The 12,613-nt window shown below is 47.3% G+C and overlaps 1 long non-coding RNA gene across 1 annotated transcript; it reads right to left on the bottom strand.

Moving 5' to 3' along the window:
- Positions 1 to 374: 374 nt before the first annotated feature.
- On the bottom strand, positions 375 to 12,104 carry LOC147712765 (uncharacterized). Its single transcript, XR_015296020.1, has 2 exons — positions 10,902 to 12,104; positions 375 to 3,676 (listed from the first exon to the last, which is right to left on the bottom strand). It is a non-coding gene; the product is annotated as an uncharacterized LOC147712765 (long non-coding RNA).
- Between the last annotated feature and the right edge of the window lie 509 nt (positions 12,105 to 12,613).

Raw genomic sequence — 12,613 nt, 5'->3', positions numbered from 1 at the left:
TAATCAGTGCCACAGTGTAAATGCTCCCTATGTTAAATTGATATACTTATTGGATTCCATGATTGGCTTATTTGATTTACTGTCAGCCCCTAGTACAGTGCACCATGTGTGCCCAGGGCCTGTAGATCAAATGCTGCTGGTGGGCTTGCAGCACTGGTTGTGCCACCCACAGAAGCAGCTTGTAAAGTATGTGTCAGGCCTGCCATTTCAAGGCCTCTATGTAGTCTGTGACTACCATGTCGACTTGGCAAAGGGCACCCCCTTGCCAGTCCCTAAACCTTCCCTTTGCTTCATATTGTTGAAGCCTCAATGACTAACTGCAAGAATAAAAAGATCAATGACAACAGTTCAATAAACAATTCGCTCTCAGCATGTTTGAGTATGCAAGATTTATTGGGAACCCAATTAGAAAGTAATCACAATGCAAGATACGTGCACACGGAGACCTCAGCAAAAGCTCACTGAGTGCCCAATTGGTATGACAGTGCAGAGACATTTTATAGGTATATGCCCCCACAGGATGGGCATCATAGCATACGTAATCTGGATGAGGGTATGACCTGCTAGACCAATCAGTGAAGTGCACATATGGTGTGATACCCTTTTAAGGCTCGAAAGTGTGCTTACATTACCCACGTGTCATCTTACAAGAGCAGAATTGGGTTTTTTCATAAAGGTGAAATCAGCGTTTTGTGTACGTGGGTTCTGCACGTATTTGACCAGTAAGGGCAGGTCATGTCATGTCGACATCTTTTACTGAAAGATATGAGGTTTGGCAATAGCAAGCTAAAAGCTGGAAGCTGGCATGTCATTTCTCGGAAGCCTTGCGTTCGCTCTGCACGTTGCAGCTGACTGACACACAGAGTAGAGCGTGCGACCACTCTGTGGATTTCTGCTGGTGTCTTTCTTTCGTAGTTCAAAGAAGACTATAGGCCTGAAAACATATGTATTTGGTATCATATAAATGTCTGCTTCGTCATCCCCAAATCTGATACTAAATCATATGTTAATCAGAAGTCATTCATCTTTATCATCTCCTGTTCCTCATCCTCATCCTCATCCTTGTGAGTGTGGTGTTGTGAACCACTTTTCCTGAATATGCAGTTAGCGCAGGACCTAAAAATTGCTGCACAACAAGATGGGCATATTCTTATCAGGAGGCACAGTGTCAAAATAGCTGCTATCACTATTATAACTGCCTCAAGTATCCATGATCCCCAGCCGGCGAACCACTTAATCACCTCTTCCCATAGACTACCTGTGTGTATCCCATGGGCTTCATCTCTTATATCTTTAATTTTTTTAATAGCTTTTATTATATTCCCACTGTTGTCCGGAATGAATACACAGCATTGGCTCGGAGCCAGGGGAGATGCTTGGGAAGATGCCTCATGGAGGACGGAACAGACTCCTCCCTCCTTTGCCAGAATCATATCGAGAGCAATCCGGTTCTGGATTACGACAGCCCTCATGGAGGTGAGCTCTTCTGTTATGTTCCCTAAGGCGTCAGTGGTAGAGTCCGCTAGGTCTTCAATCATCCTGGACAACTGGTGTATCCGTTCTGAAGTATAGATATTGCCTAGTATTGGAACCATTGCCCCAACACCTGTTAACACGTGGTCTACCCAAGCGGGCGTTCTCTTGGCCCTCGCCAGTGTCATCTTTGGTTTTTCTGCTGGCACTAGATTTGTGAAGTGGGTCATTTTTGGGATGATGGAGGCTAAGTAGCAACTTCCATACCATCCTGGGGGCAGGTAGAAGTATGCCCATGGACCACAAACAAAGAAAAGGCCTTTGTAACCTACCAGACCTGGTGACGGCTCGTCACGACTCCTAACTCGAGTTAGTCTGGTTGTGTGGTTACAGCTGCTCATTCCCATGTAAATCTGGGGAACTGTCTTTATGGGTGGTATGCCTTTTATCCTGTTTATCCTGTCCTCGCAATCAAATAGGCCCTGCTCTCCTTGAGCGACCTCCTCGAAGGTACATCCAAATGAGATGCACTCCTTCCAATTGTCTTTGGACAGCAGTTCTGAAAGGGTGCATGTTCTGGTAGCCCCCTTTGGAAGAACCGGCACTCTCTTGGGTGTTACTACTTCTTCCTTGAGGATGCAGGAGGGGGCTGGGACTTCCCCTACCCTGAACCTTGGTATTTTCAAGTGACCTGTTTCTATGTCATCCCAACCTGCTCTGCCATTCCATTCCTTGTTTCTGGACGCCCTGTCAAATCCCTTTAGCATCTCTAAGTCTCCCTTGGTTGGCTGCATATTCATACAAGGGATCCTCTTAGGTCTGGGAGGGGGGTCTGTTGTCTTCCTGCTATAGCTATAGCCCTTGCTGCCGCGGGGATCAACAGTCAGTATTTCAGAAGAGGGTGTACCTATGGATACTGACGCAGACATGCCGTGTTGACTTTGGAACATGTCTCGCAAGAGGACACAGCCTACATATTTGGATAATGGCAGGACGTTGTACTTTAAACTATGTGTGGTGTCTGTGGGCAGGTGTGTGCAAACATAGCAGTCAGATATATTCAAAATTGTCACATACAGTTTCAACATTTCCACATATTGGTTCCCTTCGTAGGTATCCCACAATCCTTCTTTGTCCCCTTTATTCACATCCACCCCCACACCAGTAATGTTCATTGTTATATTTTGTTCATAGTCTCTTGGCATTTTTGTTGGCTCAGTTCCATCACTACCATCCCCCACCCTTCCATTTAGGTGTGGTATTTCAAGCTCATTAGAATATGTTATTATAATTGCCGTCACTATCACCGCTGGAATTGGTAACAATATTGCAAGAATCACTGCTCTCCAATTACATGTATGTCTCTCAGTGGACTGCATGACTCTGTACAAATCTCTCCCTTTCCTATGCTATGCAATCTTCTTGTGAATAGGCCCTAAGTTGGTCCACTTGGCGCTATGCTGGCTTGCCCTTAGAGTCAAGCATTTACCCACTGCTCTTCTCTCAGCTTTCACTGTCTCAAGCAGGCCTATGACCAGTGATTTCTGTTGCAAAAGCGGCACAATGGGTGGTGTTCAAGGTTTTGAATAATGCTAGAACCAGAACTCTGTATCGCAAAAATAGAACTATTGAGAATGTCAAAACGTAGGTCTGTTAACTCTTGCTCAGGAATTTGCTCTTGGCTCGCCGGAAAGGAAATATCATTGAAAATCAAATGTATCAGCTCACTGAGCAATAGAGGCCTCGGTACCAGGAGGGTCAGAGTTGCAGTTATGTTTTTTCCCGGACATAAAATAGTTAATTGTATCCTGGACCGTTGTCCGCAGGCTTGTATTGACACAGATCGAAGTCTATTTGTCAGGAGCATTGCATTTAGCCAGCAGCCCGTTGATCATTAACTCCCTTGGTCATGTTTCTGTTTGCTGTGGGAGCGAAGGTTGTATCCCTGGCTGGGCCCGGTGGCTGCCACCTGCATCGGTTGTGTCTTTTCTCCGCCCGTTACTTTCTTTGTGTGTGAGGCATGAATCCACGACGCTACGCCTTCACACTTTACAGCTGTGGCCGTCGTGAGGATGACCTGCCTTGGCCCCTTCCATCTCGGCTGCAAGCAGTTTCTCCGTGTGTGGGCTTTGATCCAAACCCAATCACCAGCCTTTAGATCATGGGGTGGCGGTGTCACTGCATCTGGAAGGGACGTCAGCACCTGGCAGTGGAGGTAACGTAAGACATGTGTTAACTCTTTACAGTAACATAGCAATAAGTCGTCCATTACTGACAGGGGGGCTGTTGACATATGCCCTGGTATTTTCATGGGGCGGCCGAATATGATCTCATGGGGGCTTAACTTTGTTATTCTGTCTGGCGTACATCTCATTGCTAAAAGTGCGAGAGGCAATGCGTCTACCCATGAAAGGTCAGTTGACGCACAGATCTTTGCAATTTTACTTTTCAAAATTCCATTTCTGCGCTCGACAGCCCCTGCCGCCGGCGGGTGATAGGCGCAGTGTAGCCTTTGCTTAATTGCCAATCCCTTGCAAAGCCCTTTTATTACATTGGAAATGAATGCAGGACCATTGTCGGATGCCAGGACGGAAGGTACCCCAAATCTGGGTAGTAGCTCTTTAAGTAGACACTTTGCCACACTCTGGGCGTCACAATTTTTGGTGGGATAGGCCTCTACCCATTTGCTAAACATGCAAACAATTACCAAAACGAACCTATATGACTGGGTGGGGGGCATGTCTATAAAATCAAGCTGAAGGCTTTCAAATGGTCCATGGGGGGGTGGAAAGTGGCCAGGCGCAGTTGGGATACCTTTTCCAGTGTTGTACTGCGCACAGACAGCACACTGCTTGCACAGCCTCTCTGCTGTCTGGCGGAATTTCGTGTTGTACCAACACTGGGAGAATAACCTGACCATGCCATCCCGCCCCACGTGTGAGGGTCCATGGAACAATCTACTCATTGAAGGGAGCATGGTTGAAGGCAAGCATATCCTGCCATTAGGTCCTACCCATAGCCCCTCTTCAGTTTGTTTGCATCCCTGTTGGTTCCACTCCTCTCTTTCACTGTCAGCTGCCTCCCTCTGAATACGTATTGGATCAAAATGCAGTGAACCCTCATCCTCTATTGTGCCTGTCTTGTTGCCTACTAGTTGTACCATAGCTTGCTCGCAACCTGTAAGCGCTATTCTCTTTGCTTCTTGGTCAATGAAGGCATTGCCTCTGGAGATGGGGTCTTTTGAGGAAGTGTGGGCAGCACATTTTATTATGGCCACCTTGCAAGGTAATAGCAGTGCTTGGAGGAGGTCACAAATCAATTGTGCATGCTGTATTTGCTGGCCTGCTGATGTAAGGAACCCCCTCATTGACCATAACTGGCCAAAATCGTGGACCACCCCAAATGCGTACTGACTGTCTGTGTATATATTTACTTTCTTCCCTTCAGCCCATGCACATGCTCTGGTGAGTGCCACAAGTTCAGCTGTTTGTGCACTTTTTGCTGCTTTCAGTCTCCCTCCTTCCAACAATTTAGTTGCTGTGCCCACTGCATAGGATGCTTGTAGTACTCCTGTGTCATCCCTTAAACATGACCCATCTACAAATAGATCCCCTTGAGCATCTGGGAGTGGTGTGTCTTTAAGGTCCGGTCGTATCTTAGTGTGCCTGTCTATTGCCAATGCGCAATCATGGAAGGAATCATCTGAGTCAAAGTCTTCCAGCTCATGCTGCGTGGGTAACAAGCATGCAGGGTTCAAAGTGGTACACCTCTTGATTATAATGTGTGGTGTCAGGAGTACCAACTCATACCTGGTGAGGCGTGCATTTGTGAGGTGCTGTGTCTTAGTGGATGTCAGAAGTGTGTCCACGGCGTGGGGCACGTGCAGCACTAGTGTGTGTCCTAGCACTAAGTTGTCTGATTGTTCCACGGCGAGTGCTGCAGCAGCTACTGCTTTCAGACACGGTGGGAGCCCTGCAGCCACTGGGTCTAGAGTGGCAGAATAGTATGCCACGGGGCGGTAGAAAGCTCCATGTTTCTGAGCCAAGACCCCCGTCGAGCACCCCCCCCTCTCGTGGCAAAACAAATGAAAGTTTTTCCCATAGTCTGGTATGCCTAATGCTGGTGCTTCTTTTAATTCCTTTTTTAGCGCATTGAAGGCTGCCTCGCATTCTTGTGACCAGGGTACAGTGTCAGGTATGCCTTTGTGTGTCAGTGCCTGCAGAGGTTTTGCAATGAGAGAGAAGTTTGGTATCCAATGGCGACAGTATCCTGCAACTCCTAAGAAAGCTCTAACTTCCTTCTGAGTGCGGGGTCTGGGAAAATGTGTTATTGTCGATATTCTGTCTGGCAACAGCTTCCTTGTTCCTTCTGTTAACTCGTGGCCTAAGTATTTCACAGAGGTGAGGCAAAACTGTAACTTCTTTGGCGAGACTTTATATCCCTTCAATGCTAAGTGGCATAGGACAGCGATGGTGTCCTTCACACAAGCCTCCTTTGAAGGTGAGGCCAATAGCAAATCGTCAATGTACTGGATAAGTGTGGATCCCTCCTTCAGTACCAGGGAGTCTAAATCTGTTTTTAGGGCATGTGTGAAAATGGATGGTGACTCTGTATAGCCCTGAACGAGCCGTGTCCAACAAAATCTTTTTTGTCGGAAGCAGAAGGCGAAGAAGTGTTGGCTATCAGGGTGCAAGGGGATTGTGAAGAAGGCGGAGCTAAGATCCATCACAGTGAAAGTCTTAGCCCACACAGGTATATTAGATAATATTGTCGCTGGGTTTGGGACCACTGGGAAAGATGGTAAGACTATTTTGTTCAATTCTCGGAGGTCCTGAGTAAATCGATAGACAGGGGCCCCGTTCGGGCCCTTGGATCCTTTTTTCACAGGAAGTATCGGGGTGTTGCATTGACTGTATTGAATCTCCCTTAAAATTCCTTGCTTCAGGAGGTCTTGTATCACTGGTGCGATGCCCTCCTCCCCTTCTTTTGAGATTTTGTATTGTGGCACTCTTGGGAGAACTGCCCCTGGCTTCAGTTTTATCTGTACCGGTGGGTAGTTCAATACCCGCCCTACGTCATTGGCACTTGTTGCCCAGACCTCTGGCGGCACACAATGTCGTAATTCTGGCGGTATTTGGAGGTCGGGGCATGTCATGAATGCTTGTACCATTAAACCATTTGCCTTGCTCTCTAAAAAGACCCCTGTTGGTGAGCAGTGTATGGTGCATTGTAATTTGCATAACAGATCTCTCCCCAGCAAATTCACGGGGCAGAACCTGCTAAGGATGAATTGGTGGTGCACTGTTATCGTGCCTACTACAAACTGTAGTGGCTCAGTAAGGTATTCTGTAATCGGTTGGCCAGTCATGCCTACTGCGGTTATCGTAGTCCTAGAAAGTGGAGCTTCAGGCGTTGTTAGTGCCTTCAGCATTGATCTTTGAGCCCCTGTGTCAATTAGAAATGGAACAACCCTGCCCAATACCTCTCCCTCTACATATGGTCCGGATTGATCTACTAATATTGCTGGTGCTGTTATTATCACGCAGTTTCCCACTTTCAGGCATCCCTAGAATGGTGGTGGGGGTGGGGGTGGGGGCCAGTCATTCGTTACTGGGGTCCATCCCTCCCCTCCTGCCCATTGCTGCTGGGACTCATTTTCATGTGGCGTGTTGTCTCTGTACTCTGTGTGCTGAGTGTAGTTGGCGTGCTGGTGTCTGCCCTGTTGCCCGCTGTTCTGTTTGTACCTACTGTCCTCACCTCTTTTCTTTAATATTGGACAATCTGCTTTCCAATGATTAGGATCCTTGCAATAGAAGCATGCTGTTCCTTGGGGTGGCAGGGAAGTTGATCTGCGGGGTAAGGAAGGTGTCCTACCGGTCTGCTGTCTTCCTACGCCTCGCCCCCCCCCTCTGCTCCTTTCCCTGCCTCTGTTATTGCTATAGAACCGTTCCTGTGCCACCATTAACCTGACTTTTTCTTTCTTCAGTTTTTCTGTCTCCATTGCCTGAGCGCTAGCCTGGAAATCTGCGCAATATTTCGCCGCTGACAGCACTTTTTCTATTTTCTCCTGCTGCCAACAGACGAATGAAGTCTGAAGGTGTGTCCTGATGGGTGGTGCGAGGCCTTGTACAAATGTAGTTACCAGAGCTGGCATTGCATCTCCCATGGGGTCTTTCAATCCACTGTTCTGCCTATATACTTGCAGGAGGCGATCAAAGTATGCATTCACACTTTCATCCTTTTCCTGTTTGGTGCTTGTAATTTTGCTCCAATCAACCCTGTCTTCCGGCACCCTCTCCTTCAAATGTCCCACTACTTTTTTGTATAACTCATCTACCTCTGGGCCTGGTGTCCCTCCATTCCCCCGCTTTGGTTCAGCCTCTGGCCACTCAATCGCTCTTTTACAATCCTCCCACAGATCTTTTGGGATGATAATGTTAAAGAGCGTGTCGAGGTCGCGCCACAGTAAACCTCCTAATGATGTCATTCTGCTAAGCTCTTCGTACCATCTCCTGGGCTCCTCGCGTAAACGGGGGAAGTCTCTGCTGAAGGCGCTAATGTCTTGCCTTGACCATGGGACATAAACATATGCTACATCGTTTGGCGCGCTGCCAGGTGGTGGTGGTATCTCTCGTAGGGGCATAATAAGTGATGGGGCCTCTGTTGTTGTAGAGTTGCCTGTTGTGTTGGCCGCGGCGATGGAGTGGGCCAGGGAGTGGGCTACGTCAATTACTGCACATGTGTGAATTAGCTGCTTCCATTGCTGCAATTTATCTATAGCATATTCAAGCGTGTCCTGCAACTTAGACTCCTCCCATGTTACTAAATCTGGGTCCGTGAATCCGAACTTCCCTACTTCCCAATCATATTTCTCTGGAAGTTTGGCACGACTACCTGTGGTCGTCTGGGCGTCAACTTGCTTTGCATATGCTGAGTGGGCCTGGGGTGCTTTGTTCATTAACTCTGCGCGTGCTAAGGACAGTGTCTTCTCTAAATATCTCCTATGCTGTGTTTTTATAAAAGAGTCCACAGTTAGTGAGCCCTCAACAAGCTGCTGTAGTAGCGCCTGACACTTTAAAGAATCACTTTTTAACATCAGTTTTGGTGAATTTGGATTTGATGCTGAAGCCCCTCCCACCGTTCCCCCAAAACTGCCTCTTCTTTTGTTCTCTGGAGCTGGCTCTGTTTCTGTCAAACACTGCTCTAGTGTGGAAATGTCGTGTTCTGTGTGATGGACATATGTAAATGCATCCCATATTAGCGAATGCCATTGTTGTTTGCTGAGTGAGTCATCCTGTGATCCATCCTCAAATAATTGCTGCCACGGACTGTCTATTAGCTTAGGTATTTTAATCTGTTTTTTAATACATTGTTTGAGAACGCTATTTTTCTTCTCGTTGTAATCTGAAGCGGCTTTGACAGCTATCTTTCTCATCAATTTCAGCGTAGCCAGGTCTTGGATAGCTTCCAATTCTGGTTTCGCAACCTTATCTTTCAATGCTCTGCGTACAAAGGTTATGGCTGCGTCTCGTTCCCCGGGAGCTAGCTCAGTGTGTTCTGGCTCAGGTACCTGCTGCAGTGACTCACTGCCCAGGCATCCCAAAAGAATATCTTCTAAGACTTGGTCTTCTGCCTCTTCTTCTTTAACTTGTACACATGGGAATGCGCCTATTGTATCTAATTGCTCTTTTCTCCATCTCCCCTCCAATTTTGCCTGTAATATATTTTTTTTAATTTCCATAAGTTCGCTGTGGACTTTAGATTTTACTGCGCTTGTTGAACGCATATCGCTTAACACGGAGTCCCAATTATGGTACGCCTCCCACTCTAAAGTTCTAATTTTCCTTCCTTTTATATTTAACATTTGGCGTAAGTATGATAGTTTGGCCATGTCATATGTGCCATTGCATGGGAATTGGAGATCCTTATTTTTAGATGTCAGATCATGCCACTTATGTGTGTACATTATTGAGCTTAAGCCTTTTTTTATAGCTACATTATATGCAGGTGAGTTTTTGGGTGGGGCTGGCTGAGTCGTATTTAAATTCTTTTTACTATTGAGGTTTCCCATGATTGAGTCGTGTGTAGCAGCTAGTCCTAACCGCTTTACAAATAACTGTTCAAGTATACCAGACAAATGGGTTGCGGGGTGGACGTCAATAGAGTAACATGTGACACAATAGGTTGACAAATACTTCACTTATATTTCAGCCGTACAGTATTTGCAAGAGGGCAACAAGAAAGCCATACATCAATCACCCCAACAGGTCATGTACGCCAATTCACCGAAGCATTTTCACAAGGGAGAAAGAAGCCAGATCCTATTTTGTTTGTTTGGGCCTTGACGGCCTGAGAAGCAGGTAAGATAGGAAAACAGACCCTGTGTGCGGCTGTGGCACAGGGTGCTGGCATTCAACAATATAGCGATAGTGGTGAATTGTTTCACTCTGTTCAGTCAATCACAAAAACATCTAGGACAAATACGGGGATCCTACGCAGCAGCGCTGTAGAAAAACCCTTCTGTGCAGAGAATGTGTGTAGGTCTGCTGTGCTTAGTCCCAAAGAAAGTGAGGGGAATATTAGAACTTTTATCAGAAACCATCAAAATTTTTTTTTTTTTTTTTTTTTTTTCTCGGGAGGTGCACTTTAATCGGTCTTTCCAGCCAGTCCCTTCCAGAGGCCAGGGGTATTGTGGGCGGGAGTACTTATTTGGCAACGTTGGTAACTGGGTGTGTGAGATGGATGTTTTCTACCAGATCTCCTTCAGTAATGTTCTTAATATACGTTTTAAATGGATAAGCCGGCAATGGTAACCTAGGACCTAGCCAACAAAATACTCATCCGTTCCTAGCAATATTTGGCCACTACATAGGCCAAGCACATCACAAGTACACAATAAAAAAATGCAATGAAACCTATAATGATTGAGAAAAGAAACACTGTTGTACTAGGCGTCACACCCCCCTCCTCGTTCCGAGTATATCCCCTTGGCACGAACCTAGAACCACTCTGGCCCCTAGGTGGACGTCTCCAGGGGGAGGGTGGAGGCGGAACCCAGGCAGGGCGACTGGCGTTAGCAAGAGAGCCAGGAGCGCCCGGGGCGTTCCTCATAAATGCCAAAATATTAGGCCAGCTGCGCGTGGGCGATGGTGCTGGACCCAGGCCAGAGCTCATTAGAACACAAAAATCACAATCTATCAGATACACAGTATAAACTAAATCTAGTAGCCAACCTGGCCACTCGTATCGCGATACTCAACAGGCACAACTATTATGTGCCAATCTGGGGAGCGAAACTGCCACGTCCTAAAACGGCGAGCTACCTGCTACCACCCACAGGGGAGCACAAACTGCCACAGCTCACAATGAGGGGCCAACTGCTACAACCCAATACCGGAGGGTTAAAGTCCCCTCCCAAGTGTACTCACCGGGCTTCGTCCAGTCTGTTAGAGCCTACCGACGTCCACTGCACCCGCTGGGAATGGTCTGGCGATGGTATCCCGCATTCCAGCTGCCGGTGACTCTCTGCGGCGGGGTAGGGGTTGCAGACCTTCGCCCTCAATGGCTGGCCAAGGGCCCACTGACACGAAGTCACCAAAGAGTTACTGCTGGCCAGGAATCCTGCAGAAGCTTGCCGTCACCAGCCAGCCAGGAAACGCAGGGGACCAAGGTCAGACCCTATAAGATAAAAAAAATGTATGTGAGAGACGGCAGTGGACTTCAGGCAGCAATGACAGAGGTGAACACACGCCCGTGGCACAGAACGTCAGAAAGGTCAACAGCACCGAGGGCTGGAGGAAAGGAAAAGAGAGCTAGACGGGAGCTACCTCCCGGGTCGTGCGGTGACAAAAACACACGTAAACCATCAGAGCCAGAAACAGCAGAATGAAGAAGGTGATCAGAAAAGGAACCACGAAAGACATGGAGTCTGAACAAGCCTTGTAAATATCCCCAGGACACAGGCACACCTCGTCAGACATAGAGAGCCAAGAGTAAGAAGAGTCAGCAGAGTCCGAAACACAACACAAGCGTGCCGAGAGCGAAAAAATAGCAGGACAAGACCAAAGACAGCAGAGAGGTCACACACGGATCATCCACAGGATCCGACCCCCTCCAGCAACCAACCAGGCCGGGGAGAGATAAACAAACAGAACGTTATCACCTCAAATCCCGCCCTCAGAAGGGTGCCAAAAGGGTCCGACCCAGTGTCCGCTCCGTCGGTGTAGCCAGTCAGCTGTATTGGGCCCGCAGCATTCTCCACCAAATGTTGAAGCCTCAATGACTAACTGCAAGAATAAAAAGATCAATGACAACAGTTCAATAAACAATTCGCTCTCAGCATGTTTGAGTATGCAAGATTTATTGGGAACCCAATTAGAAAGTAATCACAATGCAAGATACGTGCACACGGAGACCTCAGCAAAAGCTCACTGAGTGCCCAATTGGTATGACAGTGCAGAGACATTTTATAGGTATATGCCCCCACAGGATGGGCATCATAGCATACGTAATCTGGATGAGGGTATGACCTGCTAGACCAATCAGTGAAGTGCACATATGGTGTGATACCCTTTTAAGGCTCGAAAGTGTGCTTACATTACCCACGTGTCATCTTACAAGAGCAGAATTGGGTTTTTTCATAAAGGTGAAATCAGCGTTTTGTGTACGTGGGTTCTGCACGTATTTGACCAGTAAGGGCAGGTCATGTCATGTCGACATCTTTTACTGAAAGATATGAGGTTTGGCAATAGCAAGCTAAAAGCTGGAAGCTGGCATGTCATTTCTCGGAAGCCTTGCGTTCGCTCTGCACGTTGCAGCTGACTGACACACAGAGTAGAGCGTGCGACCACTCTGTGGATTTCTGCTGGTGTCTTTCTTTCGTAGTTCAAAGAAGACTATAGGCCTGAAAACATATGTATTTGGTATCATATAAATGTCTGCTTCGTCAATATTATACACACCTATCGTTGGCCCAAGGGCAGGGTGTATTTTAGGTATATGGTAGGACCAGCCACGGCCCGTAGAGGGAGTTTCGGTGGGGCAGAGAGGTGGGGCGGGGGAGGGGCAGGATGGGGGATGCTCAAAACCGGAATATGGACAATTGAAGGTAAGTAAACAATTTATTAAATAAAAACGAATT

Source organism: Lissotriton vulgaris, chromosome 5 (genome assembly GCF_964263255.1).
Source record: "Lissotriton vulgaris chromosome 5, aLisVul1.2, whole genome shotgun sequence".
Taxonomy (NCBI): domain Eukaryota; kingdom Metazoa; phylum Chordata; class Amphibia; order Caudata; family Salamandridae; genus Lissotriton; species Lissotriton vulgaris.
The sequence above is the reverse complement of the archived record's forward strand: the minus strand, read 5'-3'. Positions and strand labels throughout refer to the sequence as shown.